The sequence below is a fragment of the Caretta caretta genome, chromosome 7 (assembly GCF_965140235.1).
Source record: "Caretta caretta isolate rCarCar2 chromosome 7, rCarCar1.hap1, whole genome shotgun sequence".
Classification (NCBI taxonomy): Eukaryota; Metazoa; Chordata; order Testudines; family Cheloniidae; genus Caretta; species Caretta caretta.
In genome coordinates this window covers 15451805-15469879 of record NC_134212.1, presented here as the reverse complement: position 1 = coordinate 15469879, position 18075 = coordinate 15451805, and positions in this window count along the sequence as shown.

The window sequence follows — 18075 nt, the reverse complement described above, 5'->3', positions numbered from 1 at the left end:
CAAAGAAAGACTTTTGGTGCTGACACATTCTTAACCCTGTAATGAGCTGAAGTGTTATTTGAACATCTGCCAAGAGATGGCAGTAATGCTGTTCAATGCACTAGATGCTGGTTCTAGGAAGAAAAATCTGATTGCTATGACAATCCTGTAACCACCTTCCTTGAATGCTGCTTGGAGACGGTTCCTAGGGCAGGCTGGGCTGTTTAGGAATCTGCTTTCTATATGCTGCAGGTCAAGAAATGATGCAGAAATTAAAACAAGACAATTCAGATGATGCCTGTTCTGTAACACTCTTTATTCATATATTAATGTTAGGCCACCATTAATAACTTACACTAGAAAGCTACTTTGTGTACCAGGTGAATTTGTTTCCTGCTTCATTCATTCTCACTTTTTTTTTTTTTTTTGTTAATGAAGAAAAACATGAAAGAAATGTTGTTAAGGTAAAAAACAAACCATCATGCAGATCTTCATCTCATGGCAGTCCATTGACTTTAATTATGCAACACTCAGATGGTGGAAATCCGTGTTTCATGGCTACATGTTTTTTAAAAAACAACTCAGACTTCAGTAACCAGTAATATATTAAATTATTCTTGGTCCACCAGAACTCACACCTGTTAATGCTGCAAAGCCCACCGTCTCTCTCTCCTTTCTTACTAGGCATTTGTCACAAAAGGTAGGATGAAGGATCTAGGGCTAACAAGAAAATGTAATGATTATCAAGTATGACAAATGGACCCGGAAGTTAGTACCCCAAATAGTGTGTAACTCTGTTCTGGGTGGGTCTTGTCAGTCTCTGACAGATACCTGAGGGTATGTCTTTCTTACACCTTGGCATCCTTTGTATAGTTTATCATGCCAATAAAGGTGGTAATGTTAGTTCGGTGCAGTCTTTTGATTTTTGTATGTTGACACTGGGAGTTGCAATATAGGAGTTAAGAACCCAGGGGAGTGGGTGAGCACTTGGTGTTAGTTCTATCCTAATAAACACAGTGATCCTTCTATTCTTACCTCTCTGCGTTCCTCACCATGGCATCTGAATGCAGACTTAAAATTCTTTAACTGTTTATTTTATGCATTTCACTGCATTCAGATAACAAAATTAGGCTCCCCCATGTTATTACTTGGCTTTTCTGTACTAGAACAATCTTGCTGCATTTGCTTCCAGGGGAAAGGCTTCAAACCAAAAGAGGTCATCTCTTGACAGTGCCCCTTTAAAACAAATCTCCGTAAAGAACTCCCCAAATGGTTTATTGCTGAAAATCTGAGATTACTTCAATGAAATTCACTTTTGTGGTGACCTCTGCAAGACCATGAATTAACCATTACCCTGGAACTATGTTTCCTCTGTCCCTGTAAAAATGTGCTCTGGGATGTGGGTATCTGAGGAAACATATGGTAGTAATAATAATAACAAACATTTTAAGCAAGCAGTGCTGTCTTTTAGCTTATCTATGTGTTAAAGGGCATGATGCTCTCTTAAAGTGTTTCTTGCGTGCTTGTACTCCCCCTCCAGTTGGCACACCCCGCAGACCAGGCTGTACCTTTAAGACACTGCCCTGAACATGGGGTAGCACAGAGTCTCACCACCCTGTGGCAAGGAGAGCTCATCAGAGCCATGATGCCTCCTGGGAAACCATGTTGGCTGCATCACTCCTGAGGAGGACAGAGGGCTGATGACTCCCCTGTGCAGACAGCCAGTGTAGGGCCAGGCCCTGTCTCTTCTGCCGGTTTGGTTAGGCTAGTAGCCCGTAGCAGACCTTGTGGGAGGAGTGCAATGGCTTGCACTGGTGGCTGGGCCTGCATGGGGTAGGGGAGCGAAAGTGTTGGGAAAGCTCCTTGTTCATAGGCTGGCCACAAACTGGTGCAGAGCCTCTTCTCTTAGTTAGTGGAGCAGCAGCACTAGGGTGTTTTTTAGTCTCTTATTTGTGCTCTAGACTGAGCCAACAGAGGGAGCTCAAGAGCAAAAAGAAATCCCCCCCTCAAAACACTGTGCAGCAGATTCCTCCTGTGATCCAGCCCCTTTGTTCTACCTGAGTAGCTCAGCAAAGGAGTTGGAATCTGGCTGTAACTGGCCAGAGGAGAATTGTCCAGTCAGGAGAGGTTTCAGCTGGCAGAGCTGGTCCTTGCACTTCAGCTCCCACCTAGACATAGGAGACATGAGGAGGGAGAGGGCAGTAAGGTGTGGGGTGAAGCACAGCTCCACTCTGTTCTCAGCTAACCTACAGTTGCTTAGGGCTCATATACAGCTGGTGTAAGAACTGTTTAGGGGCTGCTGTAAGTTACATTGCGGTAGGAACAGGTGCATCATCACAATCCAAAATTGTAGCTGGATCCCACACAAGAAAACCTCTCTCAGGAAATAATCTTTCCCTGCCTGTTCCACGTAAGTAATCTGAAAGCCACTGTTACAGTGCTGTGGGCTAGAAGTTAGTTATAACAAAACTTAATAGTTATATTTCTCTCTTCTGCAGTGGCCTGTACAGCTGGACTCATGATAGCCCCTGTGGGTCAGAGCTTGGACCCAACTCTGTCCCATTGTGCCAGTGGTTTGTAATGCGTTGTCCTCTTCTTGGACTTCAGAGACTAGTCCCAGTGTTGCCACATTTTGTGACTTTATCATGAGGCTCATGATATTTGATGTTTTTTCTTAATGCCCAGCTCCAGGAGTCATTGGAGAATCTCACCTTTTACTTAAAATAAATCAATTTTTAAGCCCTTATGGTTATACAGAAAAGCTTAAACACATGATTCAAGTGTACTTTTAAAGGGTCATAAAATAGAGGGTAAATGAAAAGTGATGTGGTGATGTGTGTAGGTTTTTTTGTTTGTTTTTAAACGTCATGATTTTAAAGCAAATGTCATCATGGTTTCTTAGGCCCTGCCTTATGATTTTTGAACACTTGGCAATATTGACTGTGTAGTACTCTATAGATGGAAAAGACTTACCTCTGTTAGGCTCTACTCAATCTCCCTTGCAGTGTGAGATTTTTTCCTTACCCTAGTGTACACTTACTAGTCTTTTTGTTCACTCCAAAATAATTGTAACTGTGCCAAGTGATAGGGCTCCCTCCATTTCACTTGAGATGATATTCCTCAGACTAGTAGATCTTTCTGTCAGGACAATTTCCTGATATTCAGCTTAAATTTTCTCTTTCTTAATACAATCCATTACTCCTAGCTAATGTCCCCTATTACTATACTCAATATTTTATATTCTTCTTCCAATTTCATAGCTTCTGTAATTTGTACCTTTCAGTACATATAGGGTTTATCCTGAATGAATATCTGTTATCTCTAATAGGTTCTATACATATGTAGACATTTTGCATTTCATCTGAAACAAATCTGAAACAGTGAAAGCGCTGTGTCAGACAAGGACATGTATCTTTTTTTCCCCTTGAAGGAAATAAAAAACAAGTAATCTTGGAAAGGGTGAACAATAGTTTGAAAGTAGTTTAAAAAATAACTTTATAGACTGACCAGAACTGAGCTGTCCTTCATGGTGCTGACCTTGGCACTACTACAGCTATACAGCTGTGATTGTAATCATCATCTCAGTGGGTCTGTGTCCCAGTTCCAGTTACAATACAGATGGTTGACACCTAGGCCAAAATACAATGTGCTTGATCAACAGGATATGCAACTGAGAAACAGGCTCTAAACAAACTCCAGAGGAAACTAGCACCATACCCTATGCCAAAACCCATTCAGTTTTTGCAAATGCAGAACATCAAGGCTACTTCATCGATGGATCTCAAAGGGCTTTACAAAACAGATAATATCATTATCTTCCTTGTATAATGAAAACTAAGACACAGAGAGGCAAGTAACTTGCCAAAGTCATTCAGTGGGCCAGTGAGAGCTAGGAGTAGAACCCAGGTCTGAGATATATCCAGTTTACCTCACCTAGAGAAAGGAGGCCTGTCTACTGACATGGTTTACCTTATATTTGTGCTTTAAAATTGCCATGTTATGTGTGAATATGAGGTTGTTTCCTCTGGGTCTGATCCAAAAACCTCTGAAGTGAATGAGAACCTTTCCATTCACTCAAATGGACTTTAGATCAGGCCCTGTATTTGGGGAAACTTACTCTACAGTGATAAGCATCATAGAAATGCTTTTAATCAAATATTAGCCTAATTCTTCCTCTCACTTCTTGGAAGTGATTGAGATGCAGTTCTGCAGTGAGTCTCTCTTTGCCAGAAAGCTGGTACAGGTCTTTGTGCATTGCCCTGTCATGTAGAAACTTGCATTAAAATGGCCCACCTGTGTTTAGGTGTAAATACAGAAGAAACTATTGCTTATCCAGAATCATCACTGGGCTGTGATACCTCCATCCTGGAGGTGTTAGGGTGAAATGTCATCAGGTTTGCCTGCCCAGCTGAAAATATTACAACATTCTAGTACTCTAGATGTTTTGGGGGAACACAGAGAAATGGAGGCCCCTCACTGGTGCTGTCTGGGATCCCTTGGTTATGAACAGTGTGGCAGTTTAGGGTGTGTGTTTGTGCCCTGTTCTAGTCATTTATTAGGGCCTCCAGTCTTATTTGAATAGTGTTGAATAGATTTGTTGTTAAATCCCCAGAGTTCTTTCAGCATGTGGTACTGACAAAGTAAACTGATTATTACTGTGATCACAAATTAACTTTGGTTGCAAAGTTCTATGTGACTTCCAGGGTACTGAAAAACCAGTAGTCTTCTAGAAGGAATTCAGAAACCTTTGTATAGAGAGTCCTTTGCATCATATTAACATAACCATATATAGACATCAATTTTCCAGCCTTTTGGATCACACGTGAAGATGCTCTTTTGAGTGCGCAAATACTCATGAAGCAACCACTTGTTAATTACCACAAAACATTTAGTGCGATTTAAAAAACACAGTGACTATGTTCCTGATATTTATTAGCAATAGTACTTGAAATGTCAGCATTAATAGTGTTATCTAGGTTAGAGCACAGATCTGGGCCTCGGAGTTCTTGGTTCTGTTCTCAGTTCTGGGGTTGACTTGCTCTGTGACCTTGAATAGTCTCTTAATCTTGCTGTTCCTCAGATTCCCTTACTGTGAAATGGAGTGGGGAGGGGAACATGTAGCTACCTTGCAAAGCATATGGTAGGGATTAATTCATGGGCCTGATTCTGCTTCCAGTATAGGGAGTTGTTTTGTCACAGATTTAATGGAAGCACTGATGGTGAATGGGGGGAATTTGATCCACAAAATCAAGTTAAAGAAGGATGTTACTCTGATAGGAAGTAAGGGTATGTCTACACTGCAGTGTAAGCCCAGAGTTCAAACTCTGGGTCAAGACTAACCTGCCTTCTGTCTACACACAAATAGCACTAACCCAGGGTTTTGAGGTGGGAGGGTCCCAGAGAGTGGGCTGCAGCCCGAGCCTAGAAATCTACACTGCAGTTAAACAGTTCTGCAGCCTGAGACCCATAAGCTCAAGTCTGCTTGCACAGGCCAGATGTGGGTGTCTAATCACAGTGTAGACATACCCCTATAGTTCAGATTGGGAGCCAGGGTTCAGCAATCCCTATCCTTGGGCTACAAATGTGTAAATGCTCAAGCCCTAGCTTAACAAACCATGGGCCTGGTAACATGAGTTCTATTAACCCTGGACTTACCCTAAAAGGCCATGGGGTCTACAGCACTCATCAGCACTGAGGGTGAAATCACCAAGGATCATCCCAAAGTTCAGTGTGACTATTCCGTATGAAGTGCACCAAACAGAGGCTGTATCTCTTCATAAAGCTTCTTTAGTTCCTATATGTGACTCTCCTTGCGAGATGCTTACTGGTATCCAATAAACAATGACTCCATTCATTTCTGGAGAGTGTCAGGAATCAGGGCCTGAAGCAGAACCAGTCTCCAGGCTACCTCATGAATGCAGCTGACCTGTAGTAGGCTGTCTGAGAGTTAGAAGAGTCAGCAGACTGGCTTTTAAGTCCAGCAGCAGCAGCATTCTAGCGGCTCAAAGCATTCCTCCATGGCTGCAACAGCTCCTGCTCCTGCCTCGGATCCAGCCTTGCCTCACTCAGGGCAACTGGTCCTGGCTCTTGGCTCCAATTCCTGATGTCTGGCCTCTGGCTCTGACCTTGGGCTCTGATTACTAACATAGGTGTGGGAACTAGGGTGCAGGGGGTGCTGCAGCACCCCCAGGTTTTAGCCAGGGTTCCACTGGTGGCCCCTTGCATCCCAGCTGCTGACTCCAGGGGGTCGGGCGGACAGGGGTGAAGGGGCTGGCTTTCAGCACCCCCACTATTCGAAGTGTTCTCGTGCCACCGACTCATGCTCTGACCACTAGACACAACCGTCCGTGTCCCAGCCTCTGACAGAGGGATAGATTGGTTCTATTTGCAACTCAGTTAAATTCTCTGCCACCAATTGTGGCACTTCTTTTGTACACTGGGTGGAGCTACCTTTGTATATCCGCTAGACTGCCTCATTTACAGGTCTCTTACAGAACGTTGTTGACTTCTGTCCATCTCTCTTTCTGAAATAATTTTCCACGCAGACAAGATTTATCATGATCAGTAAGGGGGCCTTAAGTGAAAAGGACGACGACTGAGTGCAAAGGGTTAAATGCTCATTTCACCTAATTACAGAAAAAGAAACCAGCCAAGTCCACTCTGGCTAAGATTCTCTTTGCTGGAGGTACATATTTTGATCCCTGATTGGCTTTATCCTTCCATATGTTCACCTCATCTGTAGTACTTCCATTGTCTTTCACCAAGGTCTGCTTGGAGAGCTGGTAGCTTACTGGTACGTTTTATAGTCTGCCAGACTGTGTGGGGACCAGCTGTGCTGCTGACGTTATTTTTGCTATAGACATCTGCTTTGGTTCCTGAGACGTGGATAACTAACTAACCAACCTTTCTTGCTTTCTTGTCAAAAGTCTTTTCGTGGAAAGACGGTGACAAGATTTGCATGGAAAATATTTCTTCATCAAATATGTGTCCGTTCTCTTGAGTGGAAGTTACTCATCATCATGGCTCTCTCTATCTGAATTTTGTGACATTGCTCCCATTCAATCTGTATTATGTGAGGTCAAGCCCCCCACGCTGCTTCATATTGTCTTACATTGTATTCTTTTATGGGGTTTTTGTTTTTGATATAGTTTGAATGTCTTGGCTTCATTTTTTTACTGTACTACCCTACTGAAGACTATGTCTTTCAGCTACATATTTTAAACTCTCCTTCCTATGTTCTTCTTCTCCTCCTCATTATAGGCCAGAATCTCATCTGACCCTTACATTAGGGTCAATGTAGAGTAACTGAACTGCTTTACACTGAGGAAAATCCAGAGTTTGTAATCTAAATTTCACTGAGAATCTGGCTCTTTATTTTTAAGATTTGTGAAATGAATTTACCCATTCATGAGAGTGAAGGATTGATAGTGTTGACTAGAGCCAGGCGCTATGTGGACAGATGCTCTCCAACCATCCCTTGCAGTTTTGCCAAGACATTTTAGTCCTGGCCTCCAAGTAAAAGTCCTGGGTATTCCAGTTGCTGTATCTCCTCAAGGGAGTCCCAAATCAGGCCATATGTTATGGTGGCTTTGTGATGTGAAGAAATACAGACAAGACAGTGATTATGAAACACATTTGAACTTGTGCCTATGGCCAGGATTTTAAGTCTGGTTGCCTGAACTGCATAGACAGCGTTAAAGGAAGAATGTCAAGTAATTCAGACCCAAAATATAGTGGGTGTCTTTTTGGGGGGGAAGGGGAGAGGTGGAAATAGTTTGTAAAATCTAATATGAAGGGAGATGTGCTCATGGGAGGAAAGAGGGAGAAGGAAAAGGGTGGGCTTTTCCCCTCCTCGGCCCTTCCCTTGCTGCTTTGGAAACCCAAACAATTCTTTTCCATGTAGGTTCTTATACGTGCTTATCACTGTAATATCTGAATGCCTGAACAAGACAGCCAGTGTTAATGCATGTGCTAGTTTTTGAGAATCAGATAGGAAAACTGGTTAGAGCCCAAAAGAAAAAATGACTGGTCTGGTTTTAACTTTTTTTTTGCTTTTCAGACACCACAAATGGTGACAAGCCAACTGAATTTTAAATTCTGGTTTTATTATCAGTGTCATTGGTCCCAGATGTGAGGGGTTGGGGAGCCCCATCCTGTGTACATGAGAAAGCTGGAAGAGATCTGTGGTTCCTGGGCTCTTTCACTCTACCCCATGGTCCCTCACTAGAAAGCAGAGTGCAAAAGCTGGAGGCAGGGTCACCACTGTGGTGGGAGGAAGGCAGGGACTGGAACTGGACCAGTTTTTGTGGAACTTGGTCCATCTACACTATGCTCCAGGCTGCCTGCAGCAAAAGGAGCATAGTTATTAGCCTTATTATGCTGGCTCTGGCCAACATCCTGCCAGGTTCCCTCCATTATTTGTTAAAGCAACTAGGGACTGCAGTAATTATCTGTACTGTATTATAAGGTTCGCTATCTTCAGAGGAGACCATACCACGAAGAGCTGCTATCTCCTGGACTCCTCTCCTCGCTTTCTGCCCATGCTTATGACTTGTGGCAGAATCCCAAAAGCATGGTGGTTACTCAAGAGCTTCTGCTGGCTCGAAGGAGCATTCAGCATAGCTACTGTTCCACTCCTGGCAGTCAAAATGCCCTTAACTACCCTTTTATTTTTTGTTCTAAGCTACTATTGCATTTATTTTCCATCATGGAAACCTGTTGCTCTATTTCTCCCTGCAGATCCTTATAAGTATGTTTTCAGATGTATTACCTAACCAGACCCAGTACTAATTGCCTTCTGAGCATTTTTTATTTAAAAAAACAAATAAACAAACACAGTTACCACTTATCTTTCCAGACCACAGAAATAATTAAGTGATGACTAAGACTCGGTGTTTAGAACAAATGACAATAGAAAGAACAGACAACTCTTTCTTCCTCTTTGTGTGTATTGATTAGGGTAGCAAAGAACCTTTTATACCATAAGCAATTCTGGGTTGATGTGGGGAGAAATACTTTTTTTTTTTCTAATATTCTTATGGAAGCCAACATCTTGATGCAGAGGTAAGTGTTACCATGTACAAAAGGTGATATTGTGTACAATATAGTAAGAAGGAACCTTAAAATAAAGAACAAAGTCACCTAACACGTTGTTGCTCAACTTGATTTTTAAAATTGGCAAAATGCAATACTGATAAAGTACACACTAAATGGATTAAGGACTGGCTAACTGCCAGATCTCAAAAAGTATACGTCCCTGGAGAATCATCATTAAATTGGAGTGTTTCTAGTTGGGTTCTGTAGAGATTGGTACTAGACCCAATGCTTTTTAATATCTTTCATCAATGACCCAGAAGGAAATACAAATTCACTGCTGATACATTTTAGGGATGACACAAAGGTTGGCAGAGGGGTTAATTATGATGAGGACAGGGCTGTCATCCAGAGCAATCTGGATTGCTTGGTAAACTGGGCCTGTCATAAATATAAAGGGAAGGGTAAACCCCTTTAAAATCTCTCCTGGCCAGAGGAAAACTCCTCTCACCTGTAAAGGGTTAAGAAGCTAAAGGTAACCTCACTGGCACCTGACCAAAATGACCAATGAGGAGACAAGATACTTTCAAAAGCTGGGAGGAGGGAGAGAAACAAAGGGTCTCTGTCTGTCTATATGCTGCTTTTGTCGGGGATAGACCAGGAATGGAGTTTTAGAACTTTTAGTAAGTAATCTAGCTAGGTATGCGTTAGATTATGATTTCTTTAAATGGCTGAGAAAAGAATTGTGCTGAATAGAATAACTATTTCTGTCTGTGTATCTTTTTTGTAACTTAAGGTTTTGCCTAGAGGGATTCTCTATGTTTTGAATCTAATTACCCTGTAAGGTATCTACCATCCTGATTTTACAGAGGGGATTTCTTTACTTCTATTTACTCCTATTTCTATTAAAAGTCTTCTTGTAAGAAAACTGAATGCTTTTTCATTGTTCTCAGATCCAAGGGTTTGGGTCTGTGGTCACCTATGCAAATTGGTGAGGCTTTTTATCCAACATTTCCCAGGAAAGGGGGGGGTGCAATTGTTGGGAGGATTGTTCATTGTTCTTAAGATCCAAGGGTCTGGGTCTGTGGTCACCTATGCAAATTGGTGAGGCTTTTTACCAAACCTTGTCCAGGAAGTGGGGTGCAAGGTTTTGGGAAGTATTTGGGGGGAAAGATGTTTCCAAACAGCTCTTCCCCAGTAACCAGTATTAGTTTGGTGGTGGTAGCGGCCAATCCAAGGACAAAGGGTGGAATATTTTGTACCTTGGGGAAGTTTTGACCTAAGCTGGTAAAGATAAGCTTAGGAGGTTTTCATGCAGGTCCCCACATCTGTACCCTAGCGTTCAGAGTCGGGGAGGAACCTTGACAGGGCCCATTCAACAAAATGCATTTTAATACAGCCAAATGCAGAGTACAACATCTAGCACCAAGGAACGCAGGCCAGACCTACAGAATGGAGCACTGTAGCCTGGAAAGCAGTGGCTGTGAAAAAGATCTAAGGGTCATAGTGGACAAATAACTCAATATGAGTTCCCAGTGAAAGGCTGTGGCAAAAAGAGCTAATGCGAACCTTTTAGGATCTAAACATGAGAGCAGTGAGTAGAAGTAAGGAGGTGATTGTACTTTTCTATATGGTGTTGGTGAGACAGATATTGGAATACTGTGTCCAGTTCTGGTGTTCATATTTGAAAAAGGAGGTTGAAAAATGGGAGAGGGTGTAGAAAAGAACCACAAAAATGATTCAAAGGTGGGAGAAAATGCCTTTTGGGAACAGACCTTTGATTACAGTGTATAAGTACCTTTAAGGGGAGAAAATACTGAGTACTAAAGAACTCTTCTATGGTGGAAGTTAAAGCTAGACAAATTCAAATGAGAACTAAGGTACACATTTTTAATAGGGAGGGTGGTTAACCATTGGGACATGCTGTCAAGAGCCGTGGTGAATTCTTAATCTCCTTGAAGTCTTTCAATCAAGACTGGATTTCTTTCAGGAAGATCTGCTTTAGTGAAATGCAAGTTATTGGACTCAAAAGAGGGGTAATTGGGTGAAATGACCTATGATAGACAGGAGGTCAGATGAGATGATCCATTGAATGGTGTCTTCTATCTTAAACTCTATGAATAAATTTATGAATCTAATGTACCATGGGCTACATTGTTCAAAAAATGACTAGAGATTTTGAGTGCATGAGTTTCTGGGTGTGCAACTTGCGACTTCTCAAAGGGGACTAATTTTTCAGATGGTGGGTGCTCAGTACTTTCTGGGCTACTTTAAGGTAGGCACCTAAAATCACTAGTCAGGTCCGAAAATGCGGATCCATAAGTACTTCATTTAATATTTTGTAAAATGTATAGATATTCCCCCCCCCCTTTTTTTGGGGGGGGGGTCTCTTGAAATTTCACAGTCCTAGATTTATGTATATATCTACCCCCTGTATATCTCAGGCCAACACTACCTAGCACCTGCACACTAACCCAACACCTAAAATGAGGCCAAAGTATTACAACATTTTCAAATAGAGCTGGTGGACTAGTAAATTCATTTGTGACTATTTTCCTGACTAAAAGCACCAAGGAGCAGATCCTCACTGGTGTTAACTATCACAGCTCCATTAAGTCAGTGGAGCTATGAGTATTTACGTTAGGTGAAAATCGGCCTCCAACTCTGCTTTACTGTGACCTAGCAGCATTGTATTATTCGTTATTTGAGTATATTTGACAACTGCTGAATATCTGTGGAAAATAACTGTAAATCCCCAAATTTTAACAAACTTTGGAATGAATGATTATCCAAAACTTTCGAGTGTTGTCCTTATTCTTTTGTAAAAGTTTTTTTTATTCTAGTTAGAAGTAGAAAAAAGACCATGTGACTTAAATGACCAATCACACCCCACAAATACTTGAAGCAAACAGTTTGTGGCCCACCATAGGCAAGATTATTTATCTAAACTCTTTAGCTAGTGTTTGTGACTGAAGGATTCATTCACAGAAAATCAGGTTTGATTCGATTTCTAATAAAAACCTCTCAATTCATAACAAATAGTTCTGTAACCAACACTTATGGGGGAGGATGGGAAAGCTTGCAACATTTAAAAAGCACTTTACATCTCTGAGCAATTTTCAAACAGTAATTGTTTAAACATACTGTACTAGAGTCTACAGTAATCTATCATTTTGAGGATGTATGGTTCCTCCTGTAATTTAACATCATAAAGGTAATATGTCCAGCGATACAATGGCACAGCCAGGGCTGGTAGAAAATATAAAATCATCACTGATAAAGTTTGCAGATGACACAAACTTTGGTGAAGTGGTAAATAACAAAGAGGACAGTTCACTGATTCAGAGCTATCTGGATCTCTTGGTAAACTTAATGCAAGCAAATACTCATTTTAATATGGCTAAACGTAAGGCAATATTTTCAGGATGAGGGACTCTGTCTGGGAAGCAGTGACTCTCAAAAAGATTTGGCGTCATGGTGGATAATCAGCTAAACATGAGCTTCCAGTATGATGCCCTGGCCAAAAGAGCTAATGAGATTCTGGGATGCATACGCAGAGAAATCTTGAGTCTTAATGGAAGACTATATTTATGTCTGTGTTTGGCACTTGTGAGACTGCTGCTGGAATACTGCGTCCAGTTCTGGTGCCTGCAGTTCAAGAAGGATATTGATAAATTGGAGAGGGTTCTGAGAAGAGCCATGAGAATGATTAAAGGATTAGAAAACATGCTTTTTAGTGCTAGATTCCAGGAGCTCAATCTATTTTGCTTACCAAAGAGATGGTTAAGGGGTGACTTGATTAGTCTATAAGTATATACATGGTAGAGGGGTATTTAATAATGAGCTGCTAAGTCTAGTGGCGAAAGGTATGGCTGAAGCTAGACCAGTTCAGACTGGAAATAAGTGTAAATTCTTAATGCTGAGAGTAATTAATCACTGGAAAAATTTACCAAGGGTGGTGGATTCTCCACCGACCATTTCTAAATGCAGGTATGCTCTAGGAATTATTTTGGGGAAGTTCTATGGTCTGTATTATGCTGGAGGTCTGACAAATGGTCCCTTCTGGCCTTAGAATCTATGAATATTAATTTAAAACAGGATTTTATTTGGGTGTTCACCCCTCTCTCCCACCCCAAGTAAGTTCATGTAGTCACCAAATGACTCATTTAAAAGAGGTAATTTTGAGGCTGCTACTCCGTACTGTAATGTGAATAAGTACTGTTGAATATTTAAACCAAGAAGAAATTGAAATGCTGATGCTGCTTTTTTTAAAGCTCAGTGTGACTGTGCAGGTGTGGTAACTACTCTTCAATTTAAAAAATTTAGTATTCATGCTTACTTTGCATATTAAGTAGAGTAAGATGATTGTAAGCATATTATTTTTGAAATATGCCAACTCTTATTGACATGATAGAACATAATGGCATTATGACATAATCTGCAGATTGAAACTCCTCGAGTAAACATTGCCACTGCTCTAAAGGAGCTGTTATGGTTTATTGTTTCACTGATGCTCAGAATAAGGATTCCTCTATTATACAGAGCCACTAACTATTGTGACAATGATCACTAGATGGGATATGTAGGTACCTTAAGCACCATTAACATAACTACTGAATTTATATTCCATGTGTTATTGAAAATGAACTTTCAAATATCTCTGCCCTTTCTTAGTATTATATAGCTTCACTTCTCCATGATCCAAATATCTAATGGTACTAGATATTTTAGCTCATGTGATTTTTTTTTTCAGTCCTGTGCAGCTTCTATTAAGCTTGTGTTCTGCAAGAGAAAGAGACAGATTTCATAAACAAAGACATTGAAAAACCTGTTGACATCTGGTTTAAATAGGATAACATCTGTGGCTTTTAATAGACTGTTGAAGCCTGTGACCTTGAAAATACCTTTTGGATGCTTTTGCAAACTGGAGTTGCAATGGGGCATGGGAATGTTCCAAAAATACCTAGAGATGATCCTGGGGTTTCCTTTATCCCCTTCTGTGATTAACTAATCAAAATGGAATTAGCACTTTTATAGTACTGACTGGATATTATGGGAGTGAGTGATAGTTGATCGACTTTTGAACGGTTTGTGCCATTGCTTCAAAGATACTGAAATAAGCCTCCCACTCTATTGAATTGGGAGCTCAGACAATGACTTCAGCTGGAGCAGTGTTAGGCCTGATGTTTTATGATAGATTAGTCTATCTTCCTTTCTCTTTCTGAAAGGAAATTAACTCCACATCTACTATATTTCCAGTGTATGTACAGTATCTCCAAATCTCTTTTTGTGATAGTTAATTTTCCTCTCCTGTGTCCCTAAGAGCAGAGGGGAAGCCAAAAGCTATTACGACTCCTGTGGGAGTAAGGAGGAGGGAGATGCTACAGAAACACTATGACCTTTCACTGAAAACCAGTGGCTTTACTTTGTCTGTTAACTTGTTGCTACAATGGAACCTCCATATTACTGAAGATGTCAGCAGGAATGTGCATAGTTGTGTTCAGTATTTATAACCAATAATGTTAAATGCTTTCATAGAGCTAGTAGTAACTGACTTATAGGTCCTACAGAATAGTGCTTATTTAAAAAATAAACAAATTATTTGTGAAAGATTACCGGAAAATACCATGTAGACCTGAGTCTATTAATTATAATATATTAAACTGAGATTTTAAAATATGTAGTTTGTTTGGTTTTTGAAACAAGAAAGAAACACAAATAGTATTTAAGTTTAGACAAAAATCAAACTTGCCTACCAGTGTGGGCACGTGCTGTGAGATTTTTCTCAAGTAATTAGCAATTTGTAAAAGACATTCATTTAAAGAAATCTCAGGAGAGAGTTCTGTGCAAACAGTTACAATCTGGAGTCACACATTTACCTACAGGTAGTGTTTTTTTATTTTGAATGTCCTCAGGAACATCATTCTCCCAGGAGAGTAAAAAGATTCTTTTTTGCTACTAGGTACCATGGCTAAATAGTGTCATGGGTAAAACCATTTGTCTATATAATTTACCCTGGGAAAGGGTCTGTAACCAAGACAGGTTAAAAGTTAATTACCAGCTATTCAACAATGCCGTTAAAAATAGCATGCCTAGAAGTAAGAGAGGCACATGAGCTGCCATGAAGTAAAAAGCTAACACTCCTGAGTGAAGTATGATTGTGTTTGGGGCATGTCTACACTTCAAGCTGGAAGGTGTAATTCCTAGCGCTAGGAGCCATACCTGAGTTAGCTCAATCAGAACAAGCGCACTGAAATAGAGTATAGCCGTGGGAGGGGCTAGCCACCTGAGTACACACCCATCCAAGATGGTAGGCATGTCCAAGGGGCACTTGGCCACTCTCTCCCCCCCATTCCTGTGTGTAGGACAGTAGTAGTGGTGATATCACTTATTTAGGGCAGAGCTGAGGGTGCTGTCACTGAGGTGGTTTCTGTTTGGTGTAAGCGCCTTCCTAATGTGCATTATTAATTTGATTTAACTGCTTCAGAAAAGTGGCTAGCATTCAGCATAGATAAAAATAAGCCTCTTCTGTCAGGTACCTTGTATTTTAATAAGCATCACACTAAGAGCATGCATGTTTCACAGCACAGCAGAGATGACCTAAGCGTCTTTTGGGTAATAATTTATATTCTGTAGTAATCAGCTTTCTTTAGCCCTTTTCTCTCTCTTCCATGTGTCTTAACTGTCGCTCTGAGCAGCAAAGATAAGGATTTTACAGGTTGGTATTTGGATTCTGTTTGTCTTCATATGGAAAAAAATTGCCCAATGGTGAAATCTGAGACAAGGCTCTTGCCATCCAGGATGGAGACGTGCAGTGACAGGAGGCACCCACTGCACCAATATGCTGCCATTGCCTTAGGTAGAACCACTAGTGAGGTACATTGCTGCCCATCCTCAGTCAGCAAATGGCTTGTGTAGCTGCTTCCAGGTTGGGGTGGTTTGGTAACTGAGGTAGAAGGTTCGATGTTTCATTAGTGTTTCACCTTCAGCTGCAGTGAAATGGAACCAAGTTACATGTCAGCGCCGAAGCACTTGCAACATTTCATAATTGCGGGATAATGCTTCTTTAAGAGCAAACACAATGATTGTTCTGTAGCTCTGTCCAGTGTATGGATGAAGCAGAAAACAGAGTGACAAGGGAGTGTTGGAATTGGCTATCAGACTGAGCAGATTTTTCTGAGAGCTTATATGAAGGCTGAGCCCTGCCTGAGCCTGGAGACTCGATGAGGGACAAAAGCCCCATAAGAATGTTTTGATTCCTGGTTACCTGTGTGTGTGAGAGATACCCACAGTGTCTTTGTGTGGATTTGACTTTAGTGGCTGCTGCACTTAAGAGATAAAGGAGTCTGCTACAGAGGCCAGGTTGGGGACTTAGTCCTCTAGCTCAAGTAGGAGAGGCTCATATTTTAGCAGTATAGGTTCTAGTTCAACCCTTGCTGATGGCTTGAATGAGATAATCGAGACTACGAGTAAACTGTGTGTAAGGAACCTAATAGATGGCTAATTTGCAAACCAGCTACCTGTCTGTATTTGTCTTATACTGGGTATCTCATGGAACATAACTGAGTACTCATTTAAACACTTCACTAAAATGCAAATGTTCATAGACATTCATTTTAAAAAGTCTTCAGTTGTATTAAGCTCAAATGAACTAGCTTGTAGCTTGGACTTTGGGATTCTAGATGTAGGTTTATTATGGCACAATTAAAAATAATATCAAGACATATGAAAAGAGGAAAATAAAGAGCTTTTTTAAACAAAAAATGCTTCCCCTGAAATGAAACTGTATGCAATACAGCTGAGAGAGACAATGACTGTTAAGAAATGAATTTGAAATGTTTTTGCCATCAATAAAACAGCCTCTCTTCCCTCCTCTGTTTGATCTAAATGAATTTGCCAGAGGAAGTGAGTCTTAGTCACAGGAGACTAATTAAACTTCCTTGTATGAACTGTAATATTCAACACAGACTGGAAAATGAGGATATTATGGTATTGAATGAGTACATTCACAAAACATAGGTTCACATTTTAGTGATTGGTGAGATAAGGAGAATTAAAAGCTAATATAGAGTCATTTAAAGGGATACCATCAACTAGAACATCAAAATTGCCCGGAAATTTTGTTCCTGCTATCATTACAGGTAATGTCTATGCTAACTGAAGTTAATGAAAAGAGAATATTTTTCTCTAGTTTTCAGTTTGCTTACTCTGTGCATTGTCAGTTTTACTGTATCTTTACAGCTAGTTGTGTCCTATTGCCACAAACTGATCTGGATTGGTAGATACCCACTGACTTCAATGCAGCTATGCCTGGACTCAGGAGACTGCCTGGATGGAGTTACTTGCAGGATCAGTGTCTTAGCCAGCTTCTCCCTTGCTGGAAACACCCTTTAAACGATCAACAGGGGAGCAGAAAAGCATGTGTGCGTTTTTAGGCTTAGGAAATATTCATAGGTGGCCAATCAGAAGCTGATGGATATGTTTTTAAAGTATGCTTTTTAAAAATTGAAGGTTGGAGCATCTATTTAAAATGATGGGTAACTGGCACAATGGTGGACAGGGTATTCCTGGCCCCGAGGGACCAATTTGGAATTGTCCGAGAACATTGTAACTGATCCCACTGCAGATTGGTGCTGTGCATGTTGTGCTCCCCCGGTCCCTAGGCGTCTGGTAGCATCCTGGATGTAGTACTCTCAGAGGCAAGCACTGTAGAGGAGTTCCAAGCACTAGGCTCTTTGACCTGCAGCCCTCGATGTGTTCCCATGCACTTGCTCACCCCAAATAAGAGGTGCTGGAGGGATTGTGGAGCTCTCTGCGGGCTGGACATTGCACAGGGCAGGTTAGCACAGTACTTGGTAATGAGCCAGCGGATTCATTGCAATATACTCTTCGGTGGGAGACAGAGCCTGGGCATGATCTTGACAGCCCTATTCCATCCCTTCCAGACAGCTAAAGGAGGCCACATTTTGAGGTAAAAGGTGTGAGTTTCAAAGGCTAAAATATTGTGACTCTTTTATTTGACCTAAGCAGTTAGCCAAATTTAGGGTCTTGTGGGTTTTTTCC